Genomic DNA, 12,691 nt, shown 5'->3' with positions numbered 1-12,691 from the left:
GAGTTTGCTCCCTCTTTCTTTCCTTTTCTGTGTGGTATTGAAGTCTGAGCTTTCACACACTTGAAGTCAGACAACAGGCAACCACTGAAAAGAACAAAGATAATGTGCGAGGTTTCGCAGCAATTAACTTTTGTCATTTGTTGAAAGAGTTATGTGAAATGAAAATCCACTAGAACAAGAACTAGGATTTTAAAGTTTATTATAACAGTTTCTAGGCAAAAATAAAGTGTTCAAACAATTCCTAAATAATTCTGCAACTTAATGTCAAAGTTGAAGTTAACATGGTAATAGCACTTCTTTTTATTGCAGGATACTTAACATTCTCCTCCAGTTGTATGTATACATAAGGACATATATATCTGTATGTGCACGTTCGTATGTGTACAAATATGTACACAGACACCTATTTACACAGGTGAAAACTTGGAAGTAGTTATTCATCTCCCGCAGTGCTGATGTTGGGCAGTTGAAGGTGAAATTAAAAGCAATTGTGGAGGAGAGAGGCCAGAAAGCCCTAAATGTATCGATACCAACTAAGACATTAAAAATCTTGTCATGGACAACATCAACCTACACCATAAAAATTATCATATTTATGTATGTATGTACATATGCATATCTATAGATGTATGCATAAAAGACTCTAAAATGCAATCAGTATTATATCTGATATTTTTAATACTATTATTTCCATAGTAAATGCATTTGGAAGTGTAGCATTTTTGAACTTCCAGCATGGAGTCACTTGTGGCTGAGAAGCTTACCACTGTGATAAGCCTTTGACTTACACTTGTTCTCCTTTCAGCTGCCCCGACTTTCTTTAGCCTGTGGAAATAAAAGAGTGAAACTGCAGGTACTGATTACCACTTTGTCCCTGCAAATGTAAATCACAGAACCATTCAACTGAAATATGGTAATTGTATTTTTATCAAGGTATAGTTATTTTTATGTTTGGACCATTTAGAATTTGGACATAGTCTTCTAGGTTTACAGAGCTTAAACTGAAATAGTACCTAACAATTTTATAATCTGATCACTTGCATATCAAATACCCCAAAATTTCACCCAATTTTCCTTGTTCTGAATTCAGAAAAGAAAAAAAAAAAAGACTTCTAATTCATGAAGAAACTGATCACTCTGAGTGAATTATTAAATTCAGTCTTGGTTCATGCATTTATTTCACATTTACAAAACATATATATATACTGTATAAACTAACAATGTACTACTATGTTCAGTTCAGTGACTTATACCAGCTGAATATGTGGCTATCAATATTGAATTCTGTGTTAAAATATAACTAAAGAAGTAATAATTTAAGCAGAGCTCACTGCAATCAACACAATTCCTTTGTCCATTTATTCAGGTTTTTCAGTCCCCTTCACACAGTACAGCACTGCTTGGAAATATGCAAGATATTTTAATGTTCCTAAGAAGACAGAAAAGGATGTAACTCCAAATATCCATTTTGGAATTTACTGGGAGCTGTTTTGATAACTTGCTAATTGCAGAAAGTACATTCTTCTGACCTTTTTATTCCAAGCTGCTGGCAGTAATTGCACGGATGTAAAAATTACTGAATTACATTATAGAATTTGCTATGGAACACTTCACTCTTGGTGAAGAATTATAAAATCATAGAATATCTCATCTTGGAAGGGTTCCATAAGAATCATTAAGTCCAACTTCCTGCTCCTCACAGGACTACCTAAAATTAAATGATATGACTAACAGCATTGGCCAGACACTCCTTGAACTCTAACAGGCTTGGTGTTGTGACCGCTTCACTGGGGAGCCTGTTCCAGTGATTGACCACCCTTTCAGTGAAGAACCTTTTCCTAATGTCCAGTCTGAACTTACCATGGTGCAGCTTCATTCCATTTACTCCTGTTCTATTACCGGTCACCAGAAACAGGAGGTCAGCACCTACCCATCCATTACCATCTTGGTCGCCCTCCTCTGGACACACTCTAGTAGTGTGATGTCCTTATACTGAGGCACATAAAACTACACACAGTACTCGAGATGAGGCCACACCAGTGCGGCACAGAGTGGTACAGTCACCTCAGTCAGCCAGCCAGCTGTGCTGTGCTTGATGCACCCCAGGACACAGATGGCCCTTTTGGCTGCCGGGCACACTGTTGACTCATATTCAACTCACCACCAATGCTAACCCCCAGATCTCTTTCCACAGGGCCGCTCTTCAGCTTCTTGTCACCCAGTTTGTACACATAAGTATCACATACCATATGATACCATGGTCAACAATAAGAGCTGGGGGAAGAAGAAGGGATGAGAAACATTCATAGTTATGGTGTTTGTCTTCCCAAGTAACGGTTACATATGATGAAGCTCTGCTTTCCTGTTCCTGGCTGAACATCTGCCTGCTGATGGGAAGCAGTGAATGAATTTTTTTTTTTTGGTTTGTTTGTGTGCGTGGCTTTTGCTTTACCTGTTAAACTGTCTTTCTCTCAACCCACAAGTTTTCTCACTTGTACCCTTCTAATTCTCTTCCCCATCGCACTGGGGAGCAAGTGTCAGCAAGCAGCTGGTGGCATGGGTCTTAGTTGCTGGCTAAGATTAAACCACAACATCGTGACATTTGAAGTCTGATTGAAAAATAACTTTAGGTTCAGTAAATACTACACTTTGAAATCTGGATTGCCTTTAATGACTGATAAAGCCTGAACTAGGCATTTCATAATTTCATCCAAGGTTTCAGTAGGTTTTTTGGCTTCCTGCATTGACCAGATTCTTATTCAGTCTGGAAACCCTCATCATGCTGAGTAGATTTTTCACGGTCAAGCCTATCAGACAAGATATGATCTCTTTGGCATGTTACATGAGAACTTTCTTTAGAAGTAAAAAACTCTGCATATTGTAACCTTTCTGTTTTTCTACTCATGTGGTCTCTAGCAAAAAAGACCACCGTGGCAGCAGACACCACTGCAGAAACCATTAAAGCCTAATTTCCAGAATTGCTATGTGGTGGGTTGTCCCCAGCCAGTAGCTAAACTGCCACCCAGTAACTCACTCCCCACCCCCCAGCAAATGGGACAATGGGGGAAGAGAGTAGGAAAGGCAAAAGGGAGAAAAAAGCCTCATGAGTCAAGATAAGGACAGTTTAATAAGTTAATATGTTTAATAAGTTAATAAGTGAAGGAAGAAAACCTCCAAATCTGAAGTGATGCAAAAGCAACCACTTACCACCTCCCACCAGCAGACTAATGCTCTGCCAGTCTCACAGAAAAAGCTGCCTTGGAAAAACTACCCCCCAGTTTTATTGCTAAGCATGATATCATATGGAATATCTCTCTCATCACTTGGGGTCAACTGTACTGGCTCTGTCCCCTTCCAACCTCTTGCCCACCCCTGGCCTACTCTCTGGGCAGAGTGAGAAACAGAGAAGGCCTCCATGCTGTGCAAGCCCTGTTTGTCAATAACTAAAACATCAGGGTGTTATGAATACTGTTTTGGTCACAAATCTAAAACACAGTACCACACACCACTATGAAGAAAATTAATTCCATCCCAGCCAGATGCGTGTTTGTTTTCCTTGACACGCCTGCATTTCTTCATGCTTGTAATGTCTTTTCTGACCGCCAGAGCACTATGTGAAGTGTCACTTGCACATCTTAGGGACTGATCATTGCCTTTATGTTTCCAATGGATATTTGGAACAGTCCAGAATGTGTGGAAAAAACTACTGAAGGTCCTTCTTAAACCAGCACACAATGTGAAATCTATCAGCTGAATGCTGCTTGAAAGAGGAAACTGCTCCTTGAGACTTAGAATTAACTTACTTCTTTTATTATCATTATATGTTTGTGTCTTTCCTTGCTTTCTTTATGACAATTACCTCTTTTTACCTCCAGATTCCCCAAATGAAGTTTGTTTGACAGTTTGGAGCTGTTCTTGGATTGTCTAGAAGCGTTGGTTTGGAACCTTTGCCTTCTTTGTTCAGGCTAACACTAAGAGAGTATGAATGTTTCTCATTCCTGTGTCTGGCAGGTTGTAGATCTCCTCTTTACACAAAAGCTGTGTATCCAGCCAGCTGCCTTCGACATCATCTCAGAAGCAGAGTCTTTCACCAGAGGCAAGAATTTCTTTGGCTGGTTGAGCTGCTGTGTCACCCTGCAAGATCAGATGTTCCTTCCTCTCTCAGCTGTCTATGCTCCTCGACCAGCAGACATACTTTACCTGTGTTCCTATAGCAGCAAAGCGGCAAATTTGTACCGGCAAAGCCTTAACACTTACCCACTTAGTTTCTCTTTTGTGATGAATGTGTCCTTGCAGAAAGAGCAATGTCTTTATTTTCCACACAGGCAACATTTTCAAGATCTAATAATTATTTGAGTAGTTATCATTTATTCTATATTTTATTAATTATGAATAATCAATACAGATTATTATGTGATTATAAACATGATGTTTGTATTTATAAAATAATTGTTGAATAACTTATAAAACTAGAACTATCTTTATTTTAATCACATTATTTATTTTTTGAAATTAACACTTAACACTAATTATTGATTTTACCAATAAATCAATAAGACCAAGCCAGTACATATTAATTAATTATATAATTATTATATTTTTGAAGTATTCATTAATAATGTTTTATATAGACAATATTTCCCATATAAACATATAAGCACATTTCCATAAGCTAAAAGGTAATTCCATTTGATATTAAAAAAGTAGTATCTGGCAGAAATGTCAAGCTATTCTAAATTTTTTTTGCTTTTAGACAGTGTGTTTCCAAAGGGGAAGCAGAGATCACACAGCAGAGTATCTTCTTACATGCAGAAACATCATAAATAAGCTCATAAATCATCAACTCATTAGTGATGTCTCTATAGAATGCCCAATGCCTCCAGCGCTGATGTTTCTCCTCCTCTTTCTTAACCCATTTCTCCTTTTACCACCTTTCGTTTTTCCCTCTGTGTGCCCTGAACACCTCCGTTACTTCACCCTGCAGGGCACGAATTGTGTAGGTTTAATGCTGTGGCCCTGACGGAGCCGCGGGCTGTGGCGAGCCTGGCGGAGGGCCCAGAGTCTGGGAGACTTCGCCTGGGTGACAAGTGTCAGCCCAGGCCCTTGCCTTTCATCCTTGGCTGTGTCATGGTGCAGTCACCTGCGGATGTCACGCGGAGTGCTTGGTGTTTCTTTACATTACCCATTCTCCCTCTCCTCTCTGCCCCACCAGCAAAAGACACTGCCTTCCTTCTCCAAGAAGCAGACAAGTGGCTACTGACGCATTTTTGACTGCTAGGGTAACAGGGCACCGCCACTTCTGGCTAGGCCCACCACAGGGTGCCCTCTGCTCCCCGGGAACCTTAGAACAATAAAAGCTGAAATGCCAAATGAGCTACAGCCCTGATTAAAACTGAGTTCAGCTGATAGAAAGTGTGTGTGGAAATGTGCCAGCCTGCCCCTAGACACATGCACACTGCCATTTTGTCCCAGGACACTGCACCTGCTTGCTGACTGATCCGGCTGGGTCTTTGCTCACACTCTGTCACACAGATGCCAGCCCAGGTGCCACCACTGACACACCAGCTCCCTGACCCACGGCCCCGCTCCAGCTGCTGAAGGCTCAGACCTCATACAGACACGTGCACACTGAGCAGAGCTCCTTACCCAGAAAAATAGTCTGAAATGGAGTTTAACGAGAAGACAGGGCAGCCTGCACTGATCAGGCACAGGACATGGCCGGACAAGCATACTGACCAGCATCTTGTTTATGTGCTTCCAGTTCATTTTAATGGTTTATCCCACGATTTTTCTGTATTTGTTCCTCCCCAAACCACCTTTATCCTTCCTTTAAACATCCCATGGTAAGTCTTGTGCAATCCTGAAATGCTTTCAGCCTGCATCCCATCATGTGTCCCATTCTAGGCAACACCACCTCTTCTCTTACCCCAAGTCCAAAAGATGAACCAGAGTGGCTTCTACTGATGATGGGTCTCACTCCCAGCCCACAGGCATAATTGCCCTCCTTTGACACCCCTGGGAGGTGCCAGGTTGGGGGTTTCTTCTCCTGACAGGGTTACTGGGGTTCCCTCACATGCCATTGTGCCTCTGTGCTCTTCCCTGTGTGTGAACATGAGCCTTTTATGGGCTCATTGCTCTGCTGTGATGGCACTTGGAGGAGCTGTGTCACGATGCTAGTCACACTCTGCCACCTGCCACTGTTCCTCTGTGTATGTGGCGACGATCTTCTTATCACCAAAACTAGCAATTATTATCCAGAAATTACATAGAATGATTGCTTGTTCACTGTTCTCCAGCTATGTTATTTGTACTGCTTTTTCCTCAATGGTTTTGTTCAGGGCCATGAACATGATTAACTGTTTTGAGTATGTGTCATACAAGGAGAGGCTGAGCAAGCTGGGACTGTTCAGCCTAGAGAAAAGAAGGCTCAAGGGGATCTCATTAATATGTATAAATATCTAATGGGAGAGAGGGGGGGGTGTGTGTGTGTTAAAAGCAGAGCCAGACTCTTCCAGTCACACTGAGTACAAGAGGCAACAGACACAAATTTTAAGACAGCAGAGTCTGCCTGTTTTTTATGTTTTTTTGCCTCAGGTAAAAACTGACAAGTGTGTCCCATATGTCTTCTTTCCACTCATCAGTGGTTAGGGCTTCCTTAGAATCACGCAGCAAGTTTCTGAATTCTCAGGAATCAAAGTCTTTAAAAACAGACACCTAAAATAAATGAATTTCACTGTTTTATACTGACAATGCCTTGGGATGACATCCCAACAAAAAATACTTCTTTCAATGTAAATGCAAACCATTTTGACTACTCTATACTTCCAAGTAATATGGTAACTCTGTTTTTTTATCTGTCAGTTACCCACTTCTGACCTGTATTTCCCCTCTACAGACTTTAAGCAAGGAGAATGCGTGGTAGGTATTTGTTTCACTGTAATTATCTTCTAGGGAAGTTTTCCTCAAAAAAAAAAGTCTTCCTTTTTTTCACTATAGAAAAAGGGTGGATAAACCCCAGTGAACAATTTGTGTCTGTTTACCTCTGTAGACAGACATAGTAGCAACTCTCTACAGGGCATGGACAGCAGGGTAACTTTTGATAAGAAGTATAATTTAGGGAAAGAAACTACTTCAGTAATAGTTCTTGTACGTAAGAGCAGCTGACCACTATAGCAAAGTAGGTCATTGCCCTAAGGTCACACCTTTTTTCCAGACCTTGCTACCCATTTGTGAAGAGCACGATTCAACATTGCAAACTTTATTCTTAACTTGGAATGGCCCTTTGAACATAAAGGTCCAGAAGTTCACAACTCTTTACATACTCAGAACGATATGCAAGTATTAAAAATACAGGCCCTGCTCAAGACCAACTTCTCTCTTTAGGTCTGCATAAGTACGTGCTTAGGTACAAAGCCAGGGCTCTTCTCATCTACAGTTAAAAAGTAATACTACTGGACACTTTTTAATCTTCGGATGCATGGGATGGTCCTAAATCATGTTTGTGTGTCAAGAGAGAAAAGCTTAGATTACTGCATTATATAAAGGTACAGCTAAAACCTGGGGTTTATCGTTACAGAAAATGCAGGTGAAAAGGGATTTGGGTTTTGTGTGTATGAGCAGTATCTATTTCATGTTAATTGTACTGAAGTCTTATCCATGTTGATATGAATGGCAGGCTGCAAGCTTATTTCTCATAAAGTCAAGTAATTATCTTTAGCAGCAAATGTATTTTCTTTAAGAGCTTTTGCCAACTTACATGATTTTACATTATGTTGAACTGAGATCAAGGTTGATACTTTTAATTTAAGAAGGTGAAATGTGTGCATTTCCCATTAGACTATTTAGGACTTATTTAGGATTCTTCACATATTTCTTTCACATGTTCTGTCCTGAAATACATTTGACTGTTTCTAAAATGATTCTGTGGTTTTTTAAAGGTCGTCAAACCACAACAAAGGATGAGTATGTCATCCTGTTTGGGTATGTGAATATTACTACATTATTTAATGTAATTTAGCATCAGACTTAGTCACTTCATAAGACTGCAATTTTCTGTCAAGTGCAATTATATTTCACAGTATGTCTGCTGATTATGCAGAAATAGAAATAGTTAATTAGAAAATTACAAAAAGAATTAATCAGCACCAACACCTAAAGTAAAAATGATAACATCCAGCAGCAACTAGATAAGTCAACAGATTAATCTGCAAATGTATCCACCAAGATTAATAGGAAGTGAGGAAGTAAGTGCCAATAAAGAACAGAGATCATATAACCACTCATTCAGAGTTTACATATTGAATTGTGCAAGGTAGATGGGCAATTTTTTACTTGTTTCTTTAACATTTTTTAAATTGGTGATGTAGAAGATAGCCCCCTGTAATTTAATTTTTTTCTTAATGTAAAGTGTGTCTCAGCTGGTGATATTAAAATTCTAAACTGTAAAAATTAAAAGACAGTATTAAAACACAGATGACTCTTCTTACAACCTGCATAAGAGATCCATAGAACAGCAAATTCCAAACAATTCTTCAGAAGACAAAGGCCTGATCTTGCAAGCATATGCACTTATACACATATGCACTTGCTACCATTGCGCTGCTCTGTGTGTGAAGTTAATCATACAGAAATGTCTGCAGGATTTAGGTGCAAAACTCTGTTCCTGCAGGTCTTCATGTCAGACTCCGATGCAAAAAATATTTCACTCACAGAAAAAGGTCTATAAATTTGAGGATAGATGTCCCTATTGAAAGGGGCAAAGAAAAACTATCTGAAACACACTGAAGAGTTCCTTTAGCTTACTAAATAAATGTCAAATTCCTAACAGTTTGAGAAGATTCATTTCAACATACATAAATTCAGATGTCTTCAAGCATCTAGAGGTTCAAGACAAGCGTGATTCAGCTGCTCTACAGTAACTTATATACCCACAGAAGACTGGCACATGAGATTCAGGAACTCCACAGGATATCTACGCAGACATACTCACAGAACTGGCCTAGGGCACAGGACCTCATTCTTCTGCATCTCCAACTGGAGAGTAAGTAAAATATTCTACAGAATTTCAACTGATACTAGACTTGCCTTTCCAGAAGTGATTCAGGATTTGATGTCTGAGCTGCTGTTAACAGTCCACAGCCGTTAAAAGTCAGCAAATGTACTGACTGAATGTCCACTGAAAGTAATAATAATTGAAGTTGAATAGCTACTGGGCAAATAGACACCTATATGCATATACATACATTTAGGTGACGCTTAGTGCTGAATTATGGCCCAATACATAGTTCAGTACCAGAAGGCTAATGCTCAACAGCACGTCAGCTATGCCTTCCATTCAAGATTCTCAGGGTCATTTTACACACACTGGTATTATCATTATACCTTTTGCAGGTGAGTGAAGGCATTCAAACAAAGTCAGAAGTTGAACCAAAAGCTGAAGACAAATCTTTTGGGTTCTGATCCACTATATTTATCACTAAGCAATGCTTACTCTAATCATGTCTCAAGGTATCTAGGAGCTATGAAAAAGTTCAAATCGCTCTCTTACTCATATAGCAGAGTATCATCTTATATACTGCATCATGAAGTACAGCATGCAGACAGAGGTAGTGTTGGTTTTTTTTTTTAAAAAAAAGTAAGTTTATGTAGATTAAGACTACTATCCACAGACAGTATAAAGCTACCGTTCAACTTCTATGTGAATATTAGAAGATTAGCAAGACCAGAATGTTTAAAAACCACTATGAAATATTTCAGTGCAATTACATGTATTTCTCTATCTCATCCCTAGGTACATAATTACAAAACCATCCACATGGCTTACACCATTATGACTGTTTCAACAGGGAAAGTGGGATTTATTTTGGCTAATTTCAGCCATTTAAATATTTAGCATTTGTTTATCTAAGCTTTTTATATACTTAATTAGAGAGGCATCTCCAGAGACAGATTTGCTTCATTATAATGTTGGAATCTCAGATAGATAAGATTTAGTGTCTACACAAAGAATGTAGACAACAAGCTTAAGTTAATACTTAGCTTACAGACTATCAGTCCTCTCCATATCACAGACAAGTTCCAGGAAATTTCTGTTTTGCTTGTTTTGCTTTGTGGTAGAGAGACACTTCTTTTTTTTTTTTTTTCTTTTAAAATGAGTTATCATCCAAATCCAGGTTATCTTACAAACAGGAAAGAAGCAACATGGTGGGGGGGGGGGAGGGGGGGGGGGAGGGAAGGGGAGAAGGGAAGTATTAATCAACTTCCAGTCCTACCTGTATAATATAAGAAGACACAGAATTGGGCATCACATTAGCTGTCTTCTTCATCTACAGGTTCTCCTTCATTTTTTTTTAAGTTTGTCATTTGACAGAAAAACTGTAGAATATGTCTCTCTGACATCTTTTTATAGTAAAGCAATTCTAATACAGTGTGCTGGTTTTGGCTGGGATAGAGTTAATTTTCTTCAGAGTAAGAAGAAAATATGGGTGATTATCTGCTGCATTTGCAGAGGAAACATTTATCAATTGCTTTCACCATTCAACCTATACATCCTTGTAGGAAGTAAACAGAATTAAATAAAAGGCAACAGTTTCAACTTAATTTACGTAACAGCAGGAAACTGAAATAACATAGAGTGATTCTTATCATAGCAAGAAATAAATCAGATTTACAAAAATTCTGTTTAACAAGTCACTCTTTTTGGCTGTCAGGGTAAAGACATATGCTTTTAGTTGGAATTATGTTGCCTAAAGTAAAAGGAAAAGAAGAATATACTAAATTGTGAGAAATAATGTGAAGATACAGTTCCACTATTCTACATTACTGCTGAAAAATATTAATATTCAAATCACAGTTTTGAATTACCTTTTTTTCTCCATTAGAACTAATCATTCTGGGCATCTATCTTACTTCTTCTCTGGACATGAGCTAGAAGATGTTTAGACATACCAACAAACAAACTGAAAGGATAGAATACCACAATTACTCTCATTAATTTTTTGTCTTTCAGTATTGAGGCATGACTGGATTATAAAAGGAAAGAAGGTGAAGCAACGTTTGGATAGTTATCTGATCATTTGGTAAGAGTTTATCCAATTTCTGTGTTAGTCAGGTCTTTATCTAGATAGTATGATGTAAGCTAGTGTCTTCCAAATGTATTGATCAATGTTTCTTACCATAATATGTGTAACCCTTTTCAATTTACACAGATCTAATCTAAGGAGATCTACTCTTCTGATAACTGTGTTTGTGTGGTGGCTTACCTTTGGAAAACACATGCAGTTCACAAAATAGACATGCATCTGATCAAAAAATCACTGCGTCGCACAAGTTTCCTGGAAGCTGAAAAGGTAAGTTTCTATATGTCTCTGTACATATGTCTATATCTATTGCTCCTTTGTTCTTTATTTATTAACCTTTGGCAATGGGCTACCATTAAAGACCATGTGCTGGGTCAGAAGGTTTTATACCAAATGTAGTTCTTACACTGTTAAATTTTTTTAACATCAAAGTGAATTTCTTATTGGGAAAGCTGCCTAAAATGAGTTTGTTTTAATCATTATTAAAGTGGTATACAAAATTCAGTGGTTGCTCCATTGTAGGACAGGATGACCTCTGTTCCTCAGTAAAAAGACAATCTCAAGCAAAATGCAGTCAAAAGAGCAGAACTTAACTAAAAACCTAAAACTAGAGTCATAGTGGGCTGAATCACTGCTTTACAGAAAACCGAACTGAGCTCACTCCTGAGATCTTCAGAATTTTCACATCATGGAGCATACAGGTGCCTTATGAAGATGCAAGCCTCTTTCCATGTACAGTGCCTTAGATGTTGGGATAAAGAAAGTTCACAACTGACTAATATGGTTACATATTTTAAACACACTCTTTACCTTGCCTACTGTATTTGATAGAAACAGTTTCTCTGGCAGAGGTGCTTGACTAAAGCGGACATAGATCAGGTATTGATTAACATTTCAGTTTTTTAGGTTAAGGTTGTCTGTAAGCCTCTGGAGAAGCATGGATCATGGCTGGAAACCAGTGGGATTGTGTCAGATATCATCACTAGGAGCACCAGATGGCTGGTGAAGAATCTCAACAGTCTCAGAAACTGGCTGCTGAATCCAGGCTGAAAAGTGAGTGGTATGATGTTCAATATATGTAACCCAAATGAGAAAGCTTGTCATTAAGTGTTTCCTTTTTCTGCTGGTGGCCATGATTTCAGCAGAGAGTTTATTCAGAAAGAAAATTTCAGGACAAATAGTCAAATCTGATGAAGCTGGCAAGAGCTAATATACATGTACAAACCTAATGGAAACTTGAGAATTTTTTCTTGGTTCAAAACTGGCAAGTAAGTTTGGAAAGAGGATCTGCTGCAAAAAAGACCATGAACAGGTTAAAGTCTTGTCACAATACAATGCTTTAAATATTGGCCAGGGAATGTACTTTGTTTACAGCATAGCTGTAGGAAATGGAGTACATATTTTTTCCTATTTCCTTTTGTTCCATTGCTCAAATTAATTGATTTCTAGCTTTTATGGGTTTGGTAATGGAAGAAAATGAATATGATATGGCTGAAAGTTTTTGGGTGCAGGCTGAATTGTCTCAATTAGAAGGACAAAGAATATAAAAAATAGATGAAAAAGAGGTGCTTACATAGAGAAGTGACTCTCTACCAAGAAGTACCACAGTAGAA

The sequence above is a fragment of the Falco rusticolus genome, chromosome Z, assembly GCF_015220075.1.
Source record: "Falco rusticolus isolate bFalRus1 chromosome Z, bFalRus1.pri, whole genome shotgun sequence".
Lineage (NCBI taxonomy): Eukaryota > Metazoa > Chordata > Aves > Falconiformes > Falconidae > Falco > Falco rusticolus.
The sequence above is the reverse complement of the archived record's forward strand: the minus strand, read 5'-3'. Positions refer to the sequence as shown.